A 25775-nucleotide genomic window follows, 5' to 3' on the forward strand; every position below is an offset into this window, starting at 1 on the left:
AAATAGGTTAAAAATTAAAATGCATTACACAATTAAAACCTTCAATAACTTTATCAAATCATAACGGATTTTTGCAAAACTTGGTACAGAAAGTATTTTGGAGTGATTGAATGTAAATACAAAAATAAAAGTCAAATTTTTTAAATTCAAAATGGCGTACTTTCCTAAAACTTATTTTTAAAAATGATCAAATTTGCTAACCCTGAAACCCCCCGAGTAACAATTTTCGAGCGAATCCAATGAATTTTTTAATTCTCGTCCGCCATTTTGAATTTTGAAAAACTGACTTCAAATTGGTAATTAGCGACCCCAAAAACCGTAGAATACCAAATTTTATTAAGATCCTGAAAAACTTTTTTCAACAAACCATTTGGCAAAAAAATTGAAACACTCCTTCGAGAGAACAGAGATTAAGTTTCTGCTTATTAATTACTAACGAGGATACGTATAGAAAGAAAAACTTTTTTCTATGTACTTTTATAATGTTAAAATAATAGTGTAATGAAATAAAAACAATTTTGTGTGGCTTTGAAGTAAAAAAAAATTATTAAAAATACCGTTCGGATTTACCCCAGTTTTCCAATTTTTTTGGGTAAATACGAACGGTCTGATATTATTAATAAAATTTTACAGAAGGCAAAAATCAAATATAGTTTCTGTTCTAGTATTCATAACAAACAATTATAAATAATAAAATGAATTTTTAGCTTCTTTTTCTTCAAATACGAGACAAAATACTGAAAGAGTGTCATCTTTGATTTTCAATCTTTTTTGCAATACTCGTTATCTTTGTTTATGCTGTTGCTAATTAACAAACAAAAAATGGGATAATACTTAGAATGTCTTCAAGAGGATCTGAGGTAAAAATTCTCATATCGAACTTATTTTTAAAAATTTTAATTAAGCTGAAATAATTAGCGTTCGGATTTACCCCCCGTTCGGATTTACCCCGACTGACCCTATTGTGTGACAGGAAATTATTAATTACATTAATTGACAAAAGATATTTAACAAGTGCAATGTTTAAATTTTGTTCATTTATAATTAAATTATTGATAATCATTTGAACCATGAAAATAATTAAAAATTTTCAAGTGTTCTGATTATGAATTGACCTTAAATCTGCTGTGACGAACATAAATAAAGGTTAATGTATTTCACTTTATCTTCAAACAAATTTTTTCTTATTCAACTGCTCACTATAAATAAATTTTTACTTCTCTCTTTCTTAAAATTCATAATAAAATTGACTGTAATGCGTAAAAAAATCAGTGCAGTGAACACTGAAAAAAAAACATTTATTATATACATGACGCTGTACGACATTTAGTATTACCGATAGTGATCACTAGGAGCGCTGCCTTCGCGTCACGTGACTATTTCTCTAAACTGAATTAGCGAAACCCATCCATTAAAAAATTCTTACTAAGTATAATCAAATAAAAATATATAATCACATTAAAAGTTTATAAATAAAAAAAAAAATTCTATCAATTCAAATTTATAAAGTAGACTTTTGATTGATTTTTATTAAAATTTCGTTATGATAATTTTCCAAACGTGTTGTAGAACAAAAAATTTTTTTATAGAAAGAAAATTTACCTATATAGATATATGTAGAAAAAAAACCATAAATATGAAACTATTGTGGATAGACGAAAAATAATGCCAGACATAAACGGAAATAGTATCTTAGCTTGAGAAATAACTGAAATTGTGTAACTTATAAATATATACATATATAATTTATATGCGAGTGTGTATGTGAAATGAAGAGTTTCGACGGTGTTAGTTTACCGAGAGTAAATGAGTGCGCGGCACAAAAACAGTGGAGCTCTCCTTACCTACCCTTTCCTATACGTATATATATATATATCCTGCTTTCTTCCCCATTTCTCTCTTCTTTTTTTTTGTTCGAGATTCTATCCCCCTTACTCCTATTTCTCATTCCCCCTTGCCTCTTCTGGACCTCTCTCGCTCGTTTGCCTTTCCGATATTCAGCTTCTAGCAACCTCGTGTGTCTCGCAAAGAGAGACAGAGAGAAAGAGAGATTTCGTTCCTTTTCCTCAATTCCGCGGGTAACTATACGAAATTTTAAGACCAGCCTGAGCTGAAGAACAACACTTGTATATATGTATATACTATACAGTCTTGTAAATATTCACGAGAAAACCCCTTCTTACACGACAGCGATAGAAAGGATGATGTTCGCGAATAAGAAGCGTTTTCAAATCCGATTGTGGCTTCTTGTATCTTTCAATTTAAAAAAAAAAAAATTTTATTGTGAAAAATTAAAAGACCTCGACATAGGCTAATTAAAACTTTATACAAGATTACACGGAGAAAAATGGGATTGTGGTGCAATCAATTTTTGAATTGTTGTCAGTAGATTTGTTGAGATATTACAGTTCGAAATGTTAATATTGCAATTCGGATTGTTGTCAATATACAATTGTATGTTGTTTTAACAACAATACGAATTTTTTGTTGTCAGTTTTGTTCAGTTTGCAATTCCATACAGTTGCAGAAGCAAACACTCTGTCGATTACTGATGGAACAATCCGGATTTTTTCAGATGACAGGTTTATTGCTCCATGTCACGTGGTCATCTTGAATTCTCGCAAACTGGCGTGCAGATCGTCACGTCGTTTGCTTCTGGCCAGTGTTGGGTAAGTTACTTTCTTTTAAGTAACTCGTTACATTTAAGTTACTTAATGAAAAAAGTAACTTGTTACTGTTTCAGTTACTTTTATAAAAAAGTAACTCGTTACAGTTACAGTTACTTACAAAGTAACTTAAGTTACATTTCAAGTTACTGAAAAATTATTTTAAAATTTGTCTTATCGAAATTCTGTTTTTTTATCAAATGTGAATCAAATTAAAATGTGAAATATAATTGTAATACATGTATTTATTCAAGTTCTTCACATATAGATTTGCATTCATTTTAATAAAAGCATCATTTATTCTTTCCCCTAAAGTTTTACGTGTAAAAATTTTAAAATTTCCTGGTAATCCAAGTAAAACTAGGTCTTTAAAAGATGATTTTTCTACAACACTTCTATTACATAATCCATAATTTTTTTATGCAATATTTTTTGAGTAACTAGCTTTGAATCGGAAGTCCAGTTTTCCAAAAGAGTTTGCTTCTTATTTGACTGTGATGAAGAATCTGAGAATTGTTCTTCGAATTTTCTCTTTTTTTTTCTTTCGCTATAGCTGCTTCTAATTCTTTAACGCATTCATGTTTAACCTATCCAAGTATTTATTTATAAAAATTTTTAAAATATTATCATTATTAGAAAATTAGTTTTTATAATCATGGATTTTGTTTGCTATTTTAAGAATTAATTTACAAATCAATTAATAAGGTACAATTTCGACACGGGGTTGCTAAAAATTATTAGGCGAGCGCAGAGGCCATATGTTCTTTTGCTATCACTTTGCGCGCTTTTTTTGAAATACGAAATTATTAAATTTTTAAAGCAATAAAAAAGTGCAAAGAAAGTAACGAAATAACTTAAAATTAAAAGTTACTATTAAAATAGTAACTAAGTTATGTTACAAGTTACTTTTAAAAAAAAGTAACTTAGTTACGTTATAAGTTATACTCGGTTACTATTGAACATAAGCTGACCTTAAAAATTACAAAATGTATATTAAATATTATTTAACAACAAAATTCAACTCAAAATAATTTTTTGCTTTCAAGTCAAAGAATTTGATTCAGAAGCTGCATGTTCCACATATTTTAATGCAAATGAATATGACCTACGGAAATATGCTATCGATTATTTTAGAAAGCGAAAAAACTGAACTAATGTATTAGACGGATCAAAGCTTTATTGTATATTGCCGATTTAACAATTTAGTTTTGTTATTTCAACTGTTCTATAACAATTTTCTTTGTTCATCAAACAATTCTGTTTGTTCACCGAACACTCCGAATAGTTTTAATGACAATCCCATTTTAACAATTTTTTTTGTCCCAAAAACAAATAGAACTGCTGGTTCTATATTGACAATCCGCAATTGTTGTGTGGGCTTAATTTTTTAGTAACCACAACAATTCTTTTTTCTCCGTGATATATTAAACTACAAAAATAGAGTCTGTTTATTTTCAGACGTTGACAAGTAAAGCTTATATTTAGAGGTTATCTGATAACACAAGACTGAAACATGTATTATTCAGTTAATTAATGTTAAATCTTAAAGAAATAAATTATTAAAAACATAGAAACTGCACTTGTTAAAATAAAACAATAGCAGACGACAGTCATCCGTAGAAAGCGATTTGTGTTTATTTCTAAAACCAACAGATGGCGCTCGCCACTGCGTCGGTAAAGTTTCTACCTTTTTTTTCAGTTCAGCCAGCTGTTTGTTTTTGTTAATTCACACGCATATTTCGAAATATTTTATCTCACAGTGAAAATGTCAAAAGTTGTAAATTTTCTACATTCCGCGTTCAATAAAATTCGATTCACGTGTTACTTTTGTTTCAATCGTTTTCTTTTACAAAATAAAATTAAACAAATCACACTAATTTAAAAGTATCAAATTGTTAATAAAAAAATAACAAATTAAAAAATTTTTTTTAAACAAGTCAAGAAGAATGACATAAAAATTTCAGTATAAAAAAATATACAATACGTATATATAATTGCATAATTGATTCAGTAAACGGATGTCTCAATCGACCCAAAATGTCTTGATATTTAATTATAACTCTCAATGTATAGTAAAGTATTTAATCAGGTAATTTAATGTATGTACATAAATAATAATATAAGCTGAGAAAGGTATAAAAGTAAAACATGAATTGAATGATTTATATTAAACATACTCAGTGAAACGATTGGACTTTATCAATTATTGATATGTGTTAATTGTTGACTAATTTAATTTTAAACCAGACAATGATGGTATATATATATATATATATATTGGGACCATGCATATTCATAAATTTTAGACAATTAAAATTATATAATTTAATTGGAATGTATAGAGTTCAAATTTAACTATATAATAAGTTTATGTCACATTCTGGTATTATAAAATATGAATTTGTATATCACAATTATTTTACCCCATCACGTCAGGATTTTGACATAACCTCAAACAAAACTTCTCAACCACTCTAAACCATACAAAAAAATTTTGGCCTGGGAATCAGAGTACACTGAACAAAAATTCTAGTTAGAATAACCAGAATTCTAGTTAATATAACCAGAATTCTGGTTAGGGTATATTTAACATTTTGATTCTGGTTAGGTTAACCAGAATTCTGGTTATTTTAACGAGAATTCTAGTTAATTCAACTAGAATTCTGGTTAACATATAACTAGAAAATAATGTTAAATATAGCCTAACCAGAATTTTTTTTTCAGTGTACATATTTTTATTCTGTTTTTAGGGTCGTTGAAATTAAATCCGTCGTCAATTTTACCCCATCATGTCAGGTTTTTGACATAACCTCAAAAAATGTTTATTGACTACGAATTCGGTTTCATTGACAAATTTTTCTTTGATACAAAGAAAATTTATTTGCTTTAAACAAATTATTTTTGATTAAAAAAAAATTATCTTCGTTTCAAAGAAATTTTTTATTTAATTCAAATATAAATGTTTCAGTGACTTTACATCAATGTTAGAATTTCTTTGATTTAATGTACAATTTTTTTTTGAAACTAAGCTTTTTTTCAAAGAAAATTTTATTTTTAATGAAAAAAAACAAGTCAAAGAAATTGGTTTCTTTAAATCTAAGAAATCTTTTCTCTGAGGTGTAATACTATTATTTTTTCTTTAAATGATATTTTTAACCTATTCTCTAAATCTAAATTAGTAGTTTTCTACTAATGAAAGACTAACGTATTCGTTTACCAATTGAATTAGTAACAGTTTTGACTAATTTTTAGTAAAAAACTACTAATTGCTAGTAGAAAACTACTAATTCATGGAGTAAATCGTATTTTTTTACTATTTCAAATTAGTAAGCCGATTTACTCCATGAATTAGTAGTTTTCTACTAGAAATTAGTAGTTTTTACTAAAAATTAGTCAAAACTGTTACTAATTCAATTAGTAAACGAATACGTACTCTTTCATCAGTAGAAAACTACTAATTCAGATTTAGAGTAAAAAAAATTCTTGGAGTCAACAAAAAAAGAAGTAAAGAAATATGTAATTTCTTTAAATCAAAGAAATTTTACAGTTTACAGTATCATTTTACTGTTATCATAAAAATTTCGAATTGTTAGACATACAAAAATTTTATTGCAACAAAACAGAGGGTTATCAGGATTTAAGATCAGAGATCAAACATAACCTTAAAATTCAATAAGGCATAGGTGTCCAGAATTCAAGGCCTTAGTTCAAACATAATCTCAAAATTCAAAGACGTATAGGTCATGGGATCGTTGAGTTTGAGGCCGTCCGACAAACATAACTTCAAATTTCCCTAAGCAAGAAACGAACATATCCTCAAAATTTAGATAAAATTTTAATAATTTTAATACTTGCAAGCCTTTAAGACCAATTATTATATTCCTAAATCTGAATTAGTTAAATGTAACTAATTGGATTGTAAAATAAAAAGTTTTTTCTATTGAATTAATAAAATTTAACTAAAAAGCAAAAAGTAGAAGTCACTAATTCATATTATAGTTAAAAAATTTTCTAATTCAAATGTGATGCGCTTTGAAGAAAGGGACCTTAGTAGAAGCAAACGAATTATAGGTTATGTTCACAGTAATTTTACCTTGATTAAAAGTTTCTTTTTACTTTTGTAAAATTAAACTAAGTGTTTATTAAACATTTTGGATGTAATGAAAACTTAAATATCAATAATTTATTTCTATTGAGAATTGATCCTACTTTGTGTATTTTCAATTAAAAATTTCAAAACATAACCTATATTTTTTTGCTTCTAAGGTCCCTTTCTTCAGAACGTGAGAGATTATTATTTAGAGAGATTATAATATATTAGAATTAGAAAAAATATTTTTTTGACAATATAAGAAAAAGAGAAGAATTTCTCATGGTGAGTATAAGTTGATGGAAAGACAACGAGCGCAAAGTTCGTGCAAATAAACCACCCCATTTGGGTACACGAAGGATTGCAATTAAATTTTTCTAGCTCCCTGAAATATTCAGCAATCGATCTGCATACTGAAAGTAAAGGAACCCTCCGTCTTAATATCTCCCTGTCCTTTCGTTGTATCTCTCTCTCAATCTCTCTCTCTCTCTCTCTCTCTCTCTCTCTCTCTCTCTCTCTCTCTCTCTCTTTATTTCTCTCCGTGTGTACGTCTCGAGATCCACACAGAATCACCACGCGAGTATTCACACGAGAAACGACCACCTCTTCCATTCCAAAAGGTTCACATGTATATAGTATTCACAGTCACAGCCAAAGGAACGTATATACTTCTTCTTCATTTAGGTAGTAGGAGACTGAGAGAAGAAAGAGAAAGAGATGCAAAAGAGAGGGCGCGCGCAAAAGTAAAGAGAGAGCAAACTAAGAGACGCGCGAGAGGATGATGGGAGGGTGCGAGAAACGTGGGGCTGCTGAAGAAAGAGAGAGAAAGAGAGAAAACTGGGGTGGCACTAGGGTAGCTAAGACGCCCGGCTCCCAAGTAATTATAAAATGCAATCAATACTTTACATATTTTTCACGCAGCGCAGAGAGGGTGAACTCTTCTTTCTCTCTTTCTCTCTCTCTTTCGCACTCCGCGTTCGTATCGCACGTGATATATAGCATTCACCCGTCTTCGTTGTCGACGTCATTGTCGTTTTCAACGTCGTCATTCTCCGCGTAAGATGAGAATATAGACGTCAGGGTTGATTCTGAAATTTTATCTAAGCGTATCAAAAATCTTATAAACAATCTCTCTTTCTCTCTCATGTATTCGGTTTTGAGTCTCACAAGAGCCCGAGATGTTGCTCATGACAAACGCGCGCCTCTTCTGTAAAATTTGCCTTTGGCACTAAACAATATCCCTTCTTAATAAATATCTCTTTACACGAAAAGTCGCAGCTTACCTCGCATGTAGTATATTTTTTTTATATATATATACATTACTTCAGGAATCGTATTTCGTTTCTCTAAAAAAAAACAGAAGAGAAAAAAAAGCCTCCCCCTTTCAATTGGTTGTAACGTAATCCTTTCAAATTATTTAGTTTTGACATTTCATTTTTAGATTATTCACTACAAGGAGGGGAAAATATTTCTTTTTATTTTAAATATACCAATTTTCTTTTACTACGTATCATATATTTTACGCACATTAATGATTATTTTTTTAAAGGCTTGCAAATATTAAAATTATTAAAATTTCATCTCAATTTTGAGGTTATATGTTCATTTCTTTGTTCGTTTCTCCAACCATAGATCCCTTGACCTATGACCTTGAATCATGGAAACCTATGTCCTAGGATTTTGAGGTTATTTTTTATCTATGACCTCGAATTTCGAGGTTATGTTTGTTTTAATACTAATATAGGTAGATATTAGATGTTTTTGTCAAGGTTAGATTAGGTTAACCAACAGGCGAATTGACGTAGAACGATCCATATATCTACCTACTCGGGTAGAAATGTTGTCATGGTCCAAACCTGGGCCAAATCTGGCGTCCATGAAATTGGCATTAAACGCCTTACCCGATTTGGGCCACAAGATGAAGCCACATTTTGACGCTTCCCAGATCTGGCCCTTATTGGATGAGACGTTTCAAGCCATTTTTGGGCCAAATATAGCAATTTCTACACGGGTATATTAGTATTAAAACGAACATAACCTCAAAATTCAAGGTCCTAAATCTCCAGGATTCAATGTCATGGATCAAACGTTACGCGGGAACTCACTATACCTATATTAGTATTTTAGTTCTGATTTTAACCACAAACCCAGCGACCTCTTGACGTGAAATGACACGCCATCGGTGTCTCTAGGATTGTACTAACCATGTCAAAAATATAGGTTAAAAATTAACGTGACATCAATACTCAAGGTCAAACACGACAGAAACATATAGAGCAAAACGAACATAATCTCAAAATTCAAGGTCATATGTCGAAATCTATGGTTTTTGACGGACATAACCTCAAACTTAGGTCAATTTTGATGACGATTTTTCTTTTCTATTCGAGCCGTGCTTAATTATAGCGAGACTAGCGCTTTTGCGGAGAAACAGTTGCAACTCAGGTGAGAAATAAATTATTGCAAATAACGGACATGTGAACATAATCTCAAAATTAGGTCGTACACTATAACATAACGTAAAATATGTTAAGAAAATTATCAAATAAATAGTGGAAATAACATATATTACATATAAAAATAATTTTAAACCATTATAATTTTCATTTAGAAACTTCCCTGTGGGCAAAAAACCATGTTCGTTCTAAAAACGTTTTAAGAACGTTTCATGTCCACTAAATAATGTTCTGGAACATTATTTGAACATCCATGTTCTTAAAATGTTCCAGAACATTATTTGGCGGACATGAAACGTTCTAAGAACGTCCTTAAAACGTTTTTAGAACGAACATGGTTTTTTGCCCACAGGGTTATAGAAAAAACTATATTCTCATATTGAGAGGAAAATTCTTAACAATCCTCTCAATTTGAGAAGATATCCTTTCAATTTTACTGATGATTAATACAAAGTTTATTGCATCAATATTTGAGAGAAAATGTATAAATGTGACGCGTCGCAAAGAAAGGTATACCTTATAGAAGCAAATTAATTATAGGTTATGTTTACGACAGTTTTAGCTTGATTAAAAGTTTTTTTTCGTTTCTGCAACAGCAAAATCAGTTTTTATTAATTATTTTAAATATAAAAAAGACTTAAACATAATTGGTTTGCGCATTAAAATTTAATCCTCTTTGTGTATTTTCACTTTAAAATTTCAAAAAATAACCTATAATTAATTTGCTTCTAAGGTCCCTTTCTTCGCAACACGTCAGAAATTATAAGTTTTGTATATAGATATGTAATATAAATATAATAAATTTTTAATTGTATATACGTAATTTCACAATCCCAGACTTTTGACGTTGGTTTTATTGAACAAAATCTCATTAGTGCTTCCACATTAATTATTATTACTATGCATTTTGCCAATTTTGTTTCGAACACTATATATATTCAAGTGTATATACATTTATTGTGGAAATGTGTGATTATTTCTATACGCGCGAGGGTTTAATGATCCGCGGAAGTTTCTGTGTCATATTCTGTACATATAATGTATATACATATAGTTTTAATAGATAATAGAGTGTCGAGAGTTTGAATTTACTAGGGCAGATGAAAAGGAAATTTTATTGCAGACGCATCCTACTATATATATATGTATTTCCGTATACATTATAAAAAGATATTGCCTTCGTCGTAGTTTCAAGAATCGAACATATAACCTCAAAATTAGGTCAAAGGGAAGAAATCAGGAAAAATAAAACTTAAGAGAAAAGCGTTACCACAAAATTGAAGATCACAGGTCTGAAATTAATATATACATAATACCGTGGATGTACCAGTTACCGTCCATGTCCCAGTTTCCGTCCATTTTACAAATATCTCGTATAGTAATTTAAATTATTTTTTAACAATAATTTATTCCTTTTGGCACACAATCGACTTATTAGTTTAAGTAAACAAATAAAAGAAAATAATTTTTTTATAAATGTTATTTTGAAAATTAAACTGGACGGAAACTAGGTCTTAGGTGGACGGTAACTGGGACATCCACGGTATAGCCTCAAATTAATTTTATATTTGTTTTTTTGTTAAAAGCCTTTTTATAATTAATTTTACCATAATAAGACATTGAACAATTATTTTGGTTTTACATTTTTGTTTTACTCAAAAATACAATAAGATAATGCGGGTTCGAAGGCAAAGATAACCTCAAAATTCAGAATCAAATAATTCCTAATTAACCTCAAAATTTGAGCAATATAAAAAAGACGTTTCTGTACTATTTATTCGTGTACATTAAAAAAACAAGATTTTTTATTTGCAACAAAATCGTTTGGTTAGGCAATTTTGGTTCTTGTAACGAAATTTCGGTTGGCTGAAACAAAGTCGTAGAGTTATTTCAACCAAACATTTGGTTAGGCCAACAAAATTATTTAATTGAACATTTTAAAATTCCAACCAAAATTTGGTTACGACAACAAAATAATTTGGTTAACACAACAAAATAGTTTGGTCTAAAAAACCAAATGATCGTTTGTTGTCCTAACCAAAATTTAGTTATGACAACCAAATAATTTAATTCGCTCTCAGCTTGTATACCTTAAAAGAACAATTAGTTTAAATCTCTCACAAAGATGGGTAGTCCAGTGGTCAGAGCTCCCGACTCGCAGTTTAAAAACAGAGGTTCGATCCCAGGCAGAGATTAGATTTTTCAGTCCATAAATATTTTAATTGGATAAATATAAATTATACATTAAATTGATAATAAATAAATAATACAATAAATAAAAAAGATAAAATGAAAAGAAGTAAAGTAGAATCAAATTTTTAATTTTACAAAAAAAACTGTTGGTTTGATTAACCAAACATTTTTGTTGACTTAAAAAATTTTGGTTGAGCTAACTAAACATTTTTGTTATGCCAACAAAAAACACTCAACCAAATTTATTGGTTGTCTCAAACAAATAGTTTGGTTGACTGCAACAAATGGTTCTGTTGCTTAAATACCAATAAAATTTTTTTGTTCGCCCAACCAAATTTTGGTTGCAATTTTGAACAATTCTGTGCAAATAATACTGAAAATTAGTATGGACCATATTAATTTTTGCTATTATATTTGGTAAGAAACTATAGTAAGTTTCATTCGACTAAATATTAATATACAAAAAAACAAAATTTTACCCATTTTGAAATATATTATATGAATTTTGCAAATAAAAATTCTTTAATTGGTGTCAATCTACGTTCAGCAGAAAAAATGACACTGATGTATGCAACAGTGTTTTACCTATAGGGGGAGGAGGGTAAAATTTAAAAAAAAAACCCTTACGTAATTTGTGTACAGCCCCTATATATTGTGAAACCTAATTAAAATTCTTCAATATTATTTTTCCCCAGAGATTTCAAAAATAAAATAAAATTTCTTCACACGCGTCTATTTATCGAGTGAAAAGAAATGAAACCTAATTTTACTCTTGTGACAACCACCCCTAACAATCAATCTTCAAAATATCCAAACAAAATTTGAATTCACGCACTGAAATTTTTTCAAGTGATCTAAAACGCTTACAACAAGTTTTCAAAACTCTTATATCCATTAATCAAGCGAAAAAATGGTATAGATACAATCTTATGTAAGAATGGTTTCATATATATATATGTATATATATATATACATTAAAAAAAAACTCGTCTCCCTTTTCCTTTGGTCGGTTGGTCGCATCTCGCAGATCCTGCCAGCATACACGATCACTGTGGAAGAGCTAATTATTATTCACGTCATACGAAACGCAGAGTCCTCCACACTGGCTGCGGGATTATTGGGTTGCCTGAATGGGTGGACGCGAAAAGACGAAGGGGTGAGAGAGGGGGGGGAGGGGTGGTATATAAGAACGAAGACGATCGAAAAGGTGACTACTATACACGACGATGACAGTACACGCATCTCTTTGATTAATGGGTGGAATCTCCCCTTCTTTTTCTTTCGCTTCTCGCAACCACCCCCCCCATCAACCTTTCTCGAGAAAGTAAGCGCGCAGTGAGTGAGCGACGTTCAAGGGTTGGTGACTGTAAGATTGCGTAGTATAGAGGTACATACATACATTGCTATAGGGCGACATGGGAGGAGTGTGAGAGAGCGAGAGAGAGAGAGAGAGCACCGAGGGTGGAAGGGGGTTGGAACGGCCAGATTTTAACGATTCCTCCGCCGCGGAGTCTTAAAGAGAAAGAATGGCGGGGATGAGGCTGAAATGAGTGGGGAGAAAGAGAGTCGTGGTGCACGATGGGTAAGATGATGGTGCGGGGCTGATGAGGGGCCGGAGGGTGGTAGGTCGGAGGTGGAAAGCACAAGGGTAGTCGAGCGGGGGTGGTGAAGAGGAAACTGGCGGCCGAGGGACGCGAAATGAAGAAATTCTATCTACATTTCCAACCCTTCATGCAACGTCTTACCCCTTACACTACCCTCGATCTTTCCTCATTCTCTCGCTTCTTTTTCCTCTCTCTCTCTCTCTCTCTTACTCCTTCTTTCTTTCTCTCTCCCTCCCTCATTTTCTACCCATCTCTTTCTATTTCTTAACATTCTTCTCTGTCTTTCTCCTTCTTTATTTAACGCTCTCTCACTCTTTCTCTCTCTTACTGTAGGTCTGTCTCTCTCGTACTGTAGGTTTGTCTCTCTCGTACTGTACCTCTTTCTCACTCACCCAACCTCTTTCCCTCTCATTAACTATATCTTTCTCCCTTCTTTAAATATCTCCCTCTCTTTCTTTTTAACTATCTCCTTCTCTCCTTCTTTTTCTCTCTCTCCCTCTCGATCTATTTTCTCCGTCACTCGCGAGGCTTCTCTTCTTTTCTCTTTCTTCGGCTTCTCTTCTTGAGGCAAGTCCTCCTCCGCATCTATCGAAAGGAGAGAAAAAGAGAGAGAGAGAGAGAGAAAATGAGTGTGGATGCTCTTCACCACCCCTCCCAATCCCCGGGGCCCGGCGCAACCACCCCACTGAGACAATACGACCATCCTCCTCTTTTGAAACCAGCATCACCACTACCACGCCAACGCTGGCGACTACCTTGAATCTTTCACCCAACTCATCCCTCTTCCTCTTATGCTTATTCTCTGGTATCTCTCACTCTAACTCATGCAACTTCACTCGATGCCACTTTCTTTCCCTTTTTCCCTAAATACAAAAGCGAAAATTTTGCTTATTAGAATATTTCTCCCGAGCTCCTTTTCCCTGGGAGAGTGCGAGTCAGCGAGTCGTCCTCATCGTATATATATTTGTATATATATATATATATATAGATGAAAATGTAGAAAAGGTGCCACTGTAGTGGTGTATGAACAAGTGCGTTTGCCAGTGTCTAGCCAACCGCGATATATCAGAGCAGACCATTACTATGATTGTGTGCACAGGACTCTTAATATTATTATTATTATTATCATTATTATTATTATTATTTTTATTATTATGATTATTATTGTTATTATACATCACAGTAAGAATATGTGACAAAACTGCGATTTCGGTCAAAACGGTAATGTTGATTTTTGCTTTATTTACTAAACTGCAACTAATTTCTACTATACTACTTTCGTTTTTTTCACATATCTATATGTATGTATAATTTAGTTTAATTTTCATTCGACTTAATTCTTATTTGACAAATTTATTTGTTTACGCTACAATTTTCAATCTGCCTATATAATATATTATTCGGTCTAATTCGTATTTGGAAAAAATGATTTATTTACGTCAATTCTAAATTGGATTTATAGCTTTTATTCGTTCTATGAGCCCATTTTCACCCGTGTGGCTAAATTTAATCTTTCGAGAGGTTATAAAAGCAGTAGATATATATTTTGCGTCTGCGCAGAATTTTTGTATACAGCTTCTGCGCAGACGCTGAATATGGATAATGCCTTAAACCTCTCGAAAGATTAAATTTAACCACATAATATTATTATTATTATTATTATTATTATTATTATTATTATTAATAATTAATTAATTCTTATTAATATTATTATTCAGCCAAATATTTACTAATACTTAATCTAATTCTCGCATTTGATAAAATATTTATTAACGCCAACTATAACTCGACCTAATTCGTATTTAGCCAAATATTTATTTATACGTCTATTATAAATCGGCTTAATGTTTTAATTAAATCTATAATTCTTATTTAACCCAACATTTATGTTTAATCCAATTCTTATTTGGACAAATATATATTTATCTATGTCGTTTAATTCAAATTTAGACAGTATATATAAGCCACATTCTCCGTATACAAATATAGGTTAAATAAAAATTGTACCACATTAAAATTGGGCTAAAAAATGATTAGGCTAATCCTAGTCCAAATACAAATTATACGAAATCGAAAACGGTATAAATATTTATCTATACATATGAATTAAATGAAACTAGGCCAAATTAGATTAATTAATTAATTATTAATTAGGTTATTCCCCATACAAAATAATACGATAAATAAAAAATTGTGCCAAATTAAAATTAGGTCATATAAATATTAAGGCTAAATAAGAATTAGAATGTTTAAAGATAAGAAACAAAAATTGTCAAATACGAATTTGACGGAATAAAAAAAGTCAAATACGAATTAGTAAAAATAACAATTAGACCAAATAAAGATTAGGCTGAATAAGAATTCGGGCAGTTGCGAATATTAACCCAAATACAAATTAGATTGTTTCAAAAATTAGGCCAAATTAGAATTAGATTAAATAAATATTATACCCCATGTACAGTTGGTTAAATATAAAAAAATGGAGCTGGGTCATTCTCACAAAAAGGACAAATGACACGTTCATGACATTATTTTTAATAAATAATTATAATAATTGAAAATGTTGCGGGCCTTATTATAGAAGTCAACAGAATTTAATAAGATTTTATAAAAAAAATTGACAATTTTAAATAATTGAATATAATCATGTTTATATAGTGTAAAAACTCCCCTCCGTTACCGTTCGCGAAGTAAGTTTTATTTAAAGAAGAATTATTGCATTCATACTGCAATAGGAAAACATCTTTTGTCTAGTAACATCTACTAATTACATTATTTATAATTGATTTATAAAGTGTAAAACAGAATATTTGTAAAATATTTTTTCCTAGAATTAAATAAGTTTTGTTCGCAAAGTAAACTCCCCTCCGTGACCAATTACAAATATAATGAGTAAATGAAAAAAAAATGATAATTGAGAAATGAAGAATTCAAAAGTGTTTACAGTGACGATGTTGTTTTGGTCAGTACACAACATCATGAAAGAAATGAAAACAATAAGTGTCAGAAAGATTTTCAGTTTCGCAATGTTCGTCGACACAAAAAAACTCCCCTCCGTGACCACTTTAAATTTAGTTTTTTGATAAATAAATAATAAATATTATTAATAATTTTTAGAATATTCTTTTAAATATCGCGAATACTATTATTACTTTTTTTATAAAATTTATTATTTTTATATTAGAATCAATAAATTTTGGCTACGCCTAAAGGAAGAAAACTCCCCTCCGTGATCGCTAGTCACATCCATCGATTATAAAGCCTCATGCAAAAAAATGCACCTTTTTCGTACCTCGAATTTTGAAACTTTCTTTATGCCAAATGGTAACATATGATGACCCAATAATCCCTGCAAAATTTCAAGATGAGCATATGCCCCCTTTCGGAATTACAGGGGGTCAAAGGGGGCCATGTCAAAAAAAAGAACATGTAATATTATCGAATAATAATGTTAAAAAAATCAAACGAAATCGTTCCTTCAAGATTTTCGTCTGCTGATTACGAATTTGAAGTCCGTTTTCAAAAATTCAAAATGGCGGAACCTATATGGTGGAGAACAATTTAAAAAATCGATCCGATTGACCTGAAAATGGTTACTCGGAGGTTTTTGGGGTCGCTGATTACGAATCTGAGGTCCGTTTTTCAAAATTCAAAATGGCGGATCCAATATGGCGGACTACAATTTCAAAAATCAATCCAATTTACTTGAAAATGGTTACTTGGGTTACCTTCAGATTTGTGTTCACCGTTATTGAAACCCCCTAATTAACGATATTGAAGCCAATTAAATAGATTTAAAAGATAATTGTCCGACATTTTGAATTTTTTAAAACTGATTCCAGATTCGTAATCAGCGACCCCAAAAACCCTGAGTAACTATTTTCAAGTAAATTGGATGGATGTTTAAATCTGTCGTCCGCCATTTTGAATTTTTAAAAACGGACCTTAAATTCGTAATCAGCGACCCCGAAAACCCCCGAATAACCATTTTCAAGTAAATTGGACTGATTTTTGAAATTGTCGTCCGCCATATTGGATCTGTCATTTTGAATTTTGAAAAACTAACACCGGATTCGTGTTTAGCGACCCCAAAAACCCTCGAGTAACAAGATTTAAACGGATTCGATCATTGTATCGGTGACAAAATATTAAACAATTATTTTATATTAAACAATTATTTTTTAAACAATAATGTTCATAAAGATCGTAACAACGTATTTTAGAGACTTATTTAGGTCCTTCTCTTCACATAGCAATAGTCATAACAGTGGTTTTGAACTTTTTTTTTTTTTTTTTCTTAATTCAGCATTTGTCCTTTTCGAGAGATTCACCCAGCTACATATTATTAAAATTAAGCCGTATAAATAGGCAAAATAAGAATTAAGTTAAATAAAAATTAGCCTAATAAGAATTAGGTTAAATAAATATTAGTCTGAATAAAAATTGAACAATATGATAATTGTTACTATTAAAATTTGAAAGAAATGTAAGAAAAATAACGCCAATGAGGTGAAGTCTTAAAAAAAAAATTTTTACATTTAGCTTTAAAGTTTAGAAAAAGTAAATAAGAAATATTTCCTGTTTTCTTAAAGCTACTTTTAGGTTTGAAAAAACTACCACATTGCGTATAGAGAATACGGTATATAAGAATATGCAATTTGACATAGTCGTTTCAGTTATAAGCCCTCGCACCAGAGACACACAGCAAAGTTCGAGGCTCGTAACGTTTTTTCTTTTTTTTTTTTATTTTATACTCTCTGCAGCTTCTCTTTTTTCCGAGTCAGCCTTTCTTACTCGCACCCTTCAACCCCCAGCATCACATCCCATTTTCATACCCTACTTCCGTCCTCAAAACGAGGTATCCTAATTCCACCTGCGAAGAATTATCAAAGAAAAAGATTCCTCGCGACGACCGTCGACATATGTATTTCACAAATTGACATTATATATATATCTAATGAATTCTTTTTCTACCTAAAATATAAATTACTCAAGTTAATTAAAAAACTTTTTTTATACTGATTCTTTGTTAGACAATTATCTTTTCACTGTAATGTTCAAGTCTTTCTTTCTTCTTTTATTTTAAAATTCTAGTCAAAAATTAGTTTCTATACAATAAAAAAATTGTTTGACATATCACAGAAAATTAAAAGGCATTAAAATAATAAGCGTTGCAGCTTATTTTAATGCCTTTTAATTTTCTGTGATGGTAACGTTTACCATGGTAACGCTTGCCACAATTACGGTTGCTATGGTGAAGCTTGTCATGGAATCGGTTTGTATGGTCCTATGGTAACGGTTGCTATTAAAACAGTTGTCATGGTAACAATTGTCGTGGTAACAGTTGTCATGGTAACAGTTGTCATGGTAACAGTTGTCATGGTAACAGTTGTCGTGGTAACAGTTGTCATGGTAACAATTGTCATGGAAACGGTTGTTATGGTAACAGTTGTCATTGTAACGGTTGTCAGGGTTGACTACCCCATATATACAAAGAAAAATATTTCTTCTTAGCAACCAAAATTTGGTTTGGCTAACAAAAAATTTTGTTGCTATATAACCAAACTATTTGGTTAAGTCAACCAAAACTTTGGTTATAAGTGTTATTTGTTACCATATAACAAAAATGTTTGGTTAATCAAACCAACAGTTTTTTTTGTAAAATTAAAAATTTTATTCTACCTTATATTTATCCAATTTTTATTGTTATTGTTATTATTAATGCATAATATTAATTTTATAATATATATTATATATATATATATATATATATATATATATATATATTTTTGCATTCATTAATATACATATATCTGTATCTATTTTAATTTTGAATCGCAATCGAGCAGTCTTAACGTGTATTCAAGTATCAATAATCCATCATTTTAGTTCAATAATGTATCGTCTCAATAAACCTCCGAATCATCTATAACAATTTCATACTGTACTATTAATGCAAGACGTAATTTGAGACAGATAGAATTCATATATAGCATTGCACAATGTAATAAGATTTTCGCTGAATATCCGTTCGTAAGCTCTTCAGCTCAGAGCGTGGATCATTCAAACCCAATATTGAGGAAAAGACAGTTCTGCAGTTTTAAAGAGACTTCTTTTTAAAACAAAATGTCTTTTAAGAGCAGAAATTTTTTTTCTTTACTAATATATATAAATAATCAAGCAATAAATGCAAATCAAATTTGCATAAAAAAAATTAAAATGTCAAATTTTTTTATTATTATTAGAACTAGAATTTGACAAAAAAAAACTGTTGGTTTTATCAACCTAACACTTTTGTTGACCTAACAACAAAATTTGGTTGAGCTAACCAAACATTTTTGTTATGCCAACAAAAAAAAAACCAACCAAATTTTTTTTGTTTGGCTTAAGGAGTTTCAACCCAGGAACATAACCTCAAACTAAAAAGTAGTTTTTAACAGAACTAAAAATATATTTAAAATTTATTACACCCAAATTCGACAGATCCAATTGTACAATTTTGGAAAAAAATTATTTTTAGTTAAAATTTGTTGTTAAATAATAATTAAAAAACATTTTGTATTTTTTCTTAAAATTTAGTGAACAATTCTTATTTTTAACCAAATTTTATAAACAATGGCTCATTTTTCTCTTTAAAAGATTCTTTATAATTCTGATTTTGTGTTTTCGTTAAATAATGGTTTGTTTAAAAAATATAAAAAATAAAAATTTTAGGTCGCATGTATCTTCCACAAATCCCATTTGACCTAATGATAATTAATCGAAATTCACTTAGCCGAATCACCAGTTGCCATAATTTCATCGAAATCTCATTCGTTATAAATACCATTGACTCGAATTAATATTTAACAGTAACTTTTTACCTACGTGGCATATAAACTAAATCGTAATTGTTCTAATGTTCATTTAACAGAAATTCACTTTCCTCGAAATTCCTTTAAGCAGAATGTTAATTTGGTCTAAAGATTATTTAACCTAATTATCGTTTTGCCAAAATATTGTTTCACCTAATTTTAAATTGTCCTATTAATTATTTAACATAAATCTCTTTTGCACGAATTGTCGTTATACAGAGTTACAGAAAATCAGAATTAACACATTCCCTAATTCACATATGACAAAAATCCCATTTGGCATAAAATTAGGCCAAATGATAATATTGACGAGCCTAATTTTAGGCCAAATGAGATTTTTGTCATATGGGAATTAGGGAATTCAAAGAAAAGAGATTTATGTTAAATAATTAAAATTAAAAATATTAAAATATTTTGCCAATATTTGGGCAAAACGATAATTAGGTTAAATAATCATTAGGCCAAATGAACATTCTGCTTAATGGAATTTCGAGGTAAGTGAATTTCTGTTAAATGAACATTAGAACAATTAGGATGTAGTTTATATATGCCAATTAGGTAAAAAGTTAATACTGTTAAATATTAATTCGAGACAATGGTATTTATAACGAATGAGATTTCGATGAAATGAAATTTTAGTTAATAACATATCTGAAAAATAAAAATTAGAGCGAATTAATCATCGATAAAACGAAAATTAGTCCCTAAAATTTTATTTTTTTATTAACTTTTGAACAAAATATTTTTAATAAAACTCAACAAACAGAATTGTAGAAAATCTTTCAAAGAGCAAAATGAGCTATTGTTTGTAAGAATTGCATAAAAATTACAATTGTTCACTAACTTTAAACAAAAAATATAAAAAGTGAAATAATTATTAATTAACAACAAATTTTTACGCAAAATAATTTATTTTTAAAATTTGTACAACTGAATCTTTCAAAATTTGATAAAATTAATTTTATTTATAGTTTTATTTGTTGTTAAAAGCAATTTTTTAGTTTAAGTTTATGTTAATGGATTGGACCTATTTAACTAAATAGTTTGATTGCTTAAATATCAACAAAATTTTGTAGTTGGCCCTACCGAATTTTGGTTGTTGAGACGAAATATTTTTCTCAGTATAGGATTCAAGAGATAAGGATATAGCTTTATAGGTATATACAGTCAAATAAGGTTTAATGAAGTGGTAAAGTAGGTTTCAGTTAGGAGCAAAGTAGATTCAATGTAGGGTCAAAGTATATTTTACACGGACAAAAAAAGAATTGTTGTGCGGTTACTAAAAATTAAGTCCACACAACAATGCCGGATTGTTATTCAAACTATTCGGATTGTTCGGTGAACAAACAGAATTGTTTGATGAACAAAGAAAATTGTTATGGAACAGTTGAAATAACAAAACTAAATTGTTAAATCGGCAATACAATTTGTTGTATTAAGAAAGCTTTGATCTGTCTAATACAATTAGTTCAGTTTTTTTGCATTCTAAAATAATCGATAGCAGATTTACGTAGGTCATATCACCAGTTTCATTTGCATTGAAATTTGTTGTTAAATAATATTTAATATACATTTTGTATTTTTTAAGGTGAGGTTATGTTCAATAGTAACCGAGTATAATTTACCGATAAACGATGAAATTGTCTCTTCATCCATTTACTACATTTGCAATAGATTTCTCACTTTAACCGGATTCATTATTTAACAGCACTTTGTCATTTAAAAAAAAACTAATAAGAAAAGCAAAAGTGGCACATGTGCCAGAAGCAAACGACGCGACGATCTGCACGCCAGTTTGCGAGAATTCAAGATGACCACGTGACATGGAACAATAAACCTGTTAGCTGAACAAATCCGGATTGTTCCATCAGCAATCGACAGAGTATTTGCTTCTGCAACTGTACGGAATTGCAAACTGAACAAAACATTCCGAATTGTAATATCAACAAATCTACTGACAAGAATCCAAAAACTGTTTGCACAAAAATCCCATTTTTCTCCGTGTAGGTATTTGTAAGCATATTTAACGTATAGTTTAAAAAAAATTTTAATTTGGTCAAAGTAGCTTTAATCTAGGATTCATATATTCAAATGATTCTTCCTATTTTTAATTCTTATTTTCATTAGCTATATTAATTGCTACAACAATTACCTCAGAGTTAAAACAGATACCTGTTTTTCAAAATCTTTGAAAGAAGTATTAACAATAATAATTGAAAAAAAATTTGCAACATTAAACTCTGAGAATGCATCTTGGAAATTGTTCAAGTATATATATATATATATATAGGAAAATCTGATGAAAGCATCAAAGTGCCAAAGCCAGAGAAGTAAGAGTTGATTTTCACAATCGAAGCGAGCTCACTGAAATAAACGACATCACAAGAAGTAACATAATAAGTATATATGTGGATCTCCGATAGTGTTTGGTCTGAAAGGCCGCGAAAGGAGGGTATTATCAGTTGGGAAGAAGTCGTGTATATAGTGGTATGAGTTGGGAGGGAAGAAGCGTGAAAGAGAAAATCAAGGAAGGGGTATAAGATGTGTTTGTTCCACACGAGCTATTGTTACCCAGGACTACCTTTCTATTGTTTGTTGCGTTGTCGTCGACTTCCATCTCTTCAAGCAACCCTCACCGGCCTTCTCTTTGCCCCTCGTCCTTTTCTTTAGTCTCTCTATATATACTCTCCTATCATCCACATGTATATATACTAGTAAAGATTCTCGAAAACCTTTTCGCGTATCGTTTCAGGTTTCCTATCTTATCCCTACAGAGATTTTCTGCGGACTATCATCTATATATACTACGCGAGATGCTGCCAGCATCCTCTCTGTACTCGTGCAAGATGAATTCCGCAATCAAGGAATGAATGCCACGCTTAGAAAATCGAACAACTATGCGCTTGAAAATAGAGAATATCTTCTTAAATGGGATTAAAGAATAGAAGGTAAATGAGTTTGACAATTTTCCAAAAAAGGGATGATTGATTATTATTGATTCAAGTCGCAAAGAAATCGAATATTCAAGCTCTTGGGCAAATATTGTTGAATAAAACTATTTGTAAATGTAAGTATTTTAATTAGATTACAACAATAACAGAATATATCATTTGCAAACTTGGACTTGGATCTCCAAACACGACTACCACGTGAAAAAGTTTCTGGGAATTGCCCACTAGAAATTCCTGTTGGAAATTTCGACTAATTTTTTCCATATAATCAACTCAATTTTTCAACATAACTGAATTCAAATTATTGTTTGTACTGATAAAACACATTGCACTTAAAAAAACTTTAGTATTTAAAGTCGTTTCGATTGTAATATTTATGAAAGTAATTATAACGTTACATCAAAACAAAACATTACATGAAAGTAATGAATAGTCAGAATAGATTAGATATTAGTTTAGGTTAAGTTAAGGTAGGTTAATTTAGGTTAGGTTAGGTTTAGTTAGGTTAGGTTAGAAAAGGAATAGTTAACCATGACTATGCCTGTCAATTTAACAAGTTCCTAACCTAAAAGTTCTGTTCGTATACTTTCATAAATAGTACAAAGAAAACGATTTTAAGTGATAAAAATTTTCTTAAGTGCAATGTGTCATTACAAATAATAATTTTAATTCAAATAAGTTAAAAAAACTGTGTTTTTATGCTAAGTTATAAGAAAAAAATTTGTCAAGTTAATTTTGAAAAAATTTATTTTAGCAATGTTGTCGCCGTAGGAAACAACTAATAATATTATTTTTGTGAGTTGGTTACTCAACTGAGAACAAACTCTACTTTATTTATTTAACAAGCAAAGTACAATAACTTGGAGATAATCAATCTTTCCAAAGCTTCACTGAGTCTTTTTGGAAGACAATTTACTAACCGTCCTATTACTTTGAGTAGCGACTAATTAATCTGACCACACCTGTTTATGCATTAGTTTTAAAGGACTGTGTGCAATAGTCCCCACTCTTTACAATACACACTCATATTTCATACTGTCGACAGCAATAACATAAATAAAGTTAATAAAATTAACTCTATTAATAAAATAATAACATAAATAAAGTTAATAGAATTAATTTTATTTATGTTATTGATAACATAAATGTTTTCAAATTTTTTTGTTAAATTTTAAAAAAATCATTTAATAATAATTAAGGTCAGTTGGGGTAAATGGGGACAAGAGGTTTTGGAGCTAAATTTACAGCTTTAAAATTAAGTTCAACGTCAATATTTTAACCTCAGATCACCAGCAAGAGGTTTTGAGTATTGCCAAGCTTTTATCTTGACAATTGGCAGCAAGAAAAAAAAAAGTTATCGCTCAATGCATAAAAACTTGAAAATCAAAGTCAAACTGTTTCAGTATTTGGTCGAGCATTTTAAAGAAAAAAGACTTAAAAATCATACCAAATTTTTTTCTTATTCCTTATGACTCCCATAACAGAAATTCACTTGAATTTTTTATTTTTGTTAATTTTCAATTGGTTCAACTATTATATATATATATATATATATACTACCAATTTTTTCAAGTTTTTTCATCCCTCAATACAGTAATATACTTAAGGAAACTTTTTTCTTAAAACTTTCTTAGAAACTATGCTGTCCCCATTTACCCCAAATTTTATGAAATTTTCTAAATTTTGGAGTAAATGGGGACAGTCAGTTTCATGCGCGTTTAAAGCTTATCTAAATTTTTTTCTGCTGCATAAAATTAATCCTGGGAATGTAAATAACAACTTAAAAAAAATAAACCTGCAAAAAAGTATATGCTCAATATTTACAAGAAATATATATCTAACCTTAGACTGCTGATGTGATGAGATAATGATGATGATGATGAACTCGGCTGGAAACACACTCGCGATTTTGAAAATTTCAAACACTCCCGAAACCACATTTAAATAATTACGAAAGGAAAACACTTTTTCTAAAGATTTAAGCGATCGCGATTTTAAGAATTTCGAACATTCCCGATACAAAAAATTTACTATATAAAATGACAAAGAAAATGTTACACTTGTAAAAAAATTTCATTCCCGAATTAAGAGAACTGAACACTCCCGAAGTTAGTCACTATTGAAATCTGAAAACAAAATAAAGGACGATACAATAAATATTTATTTAACACAGACAAATTAGAAAATTTACAGTCACGTCTAAACAGGTCAATACACGAATTGCAACTGATTTAATTATCTTTGAGATTTTCAATACAGAGATTGTTATAATTATATCCGCCTTAAGGTATCCTTTGTACTTCAATGTAAACAAACAGCTCGGAATGCACGTATAAAGGTAATAAAATTCTAAAATCACTTCGATGTCATTTCAAATAATTTAAAATTATTCTAATTTTTAATATTATTTCACTTATAGATGTAAATTACTTAAGATTTTTATCTTGTAAGTGAGAAAAAAATTTATTTTTATAAAAATGTTTATGTTTATTTTTTATTCTTCTAAATTAGTAAAATTTTACTAATTATTAGTAAAATTTAACTAATTCTAAAGCAAAAAGTGAGTCACTAATTTAAATTAGTAAACATTTTTATTAATTCAGATTTAGAAATTATTTTTTTATACTGTAATTAATGTTAAATTTTACTGCACTAACACAATTTTAATGACAGTCAGCTGTATAGGAAAGTGAATAGTATTTGTTTTCAAAACCAACAGATGGCGCTCGCCACTGCGTCGGTAATGCGGCTACCTTCTTTTTCAGTGCAATCAGCTGTTTCTAGGGATTTTTGGGATCGCTGATTACGAATCTGATTTCAAATTTTTCAAAATTTAAAATGTCGGATGCAATATGGAGGACAATTTAAAAAAAATTATGCAGATACCAATTTGAATAAAAATCCAGTAATTTAAAAAAAACCGTTGAATCCTAAACACACATTTATTTACTAAATGAAAAA

The sequence above is a fragment of the Leptopilina boulardi genome, unplaced genomic scaffold, assembly GCF_019393585.1.
Source record: "Leptopilina boulardi isolate dan_hultmark-lab unplaced genomic scaffold, ZJU_Lbou_2.1 LbouV2_103, whole genome shotgun sequence".
Classification (NCBI taxonomy): Eukaryota; Metazoa; Arthropoda; class Insecta; order Hymenoptera; family Figitidae; genus Leptopilina; species Leptopilina boulardi.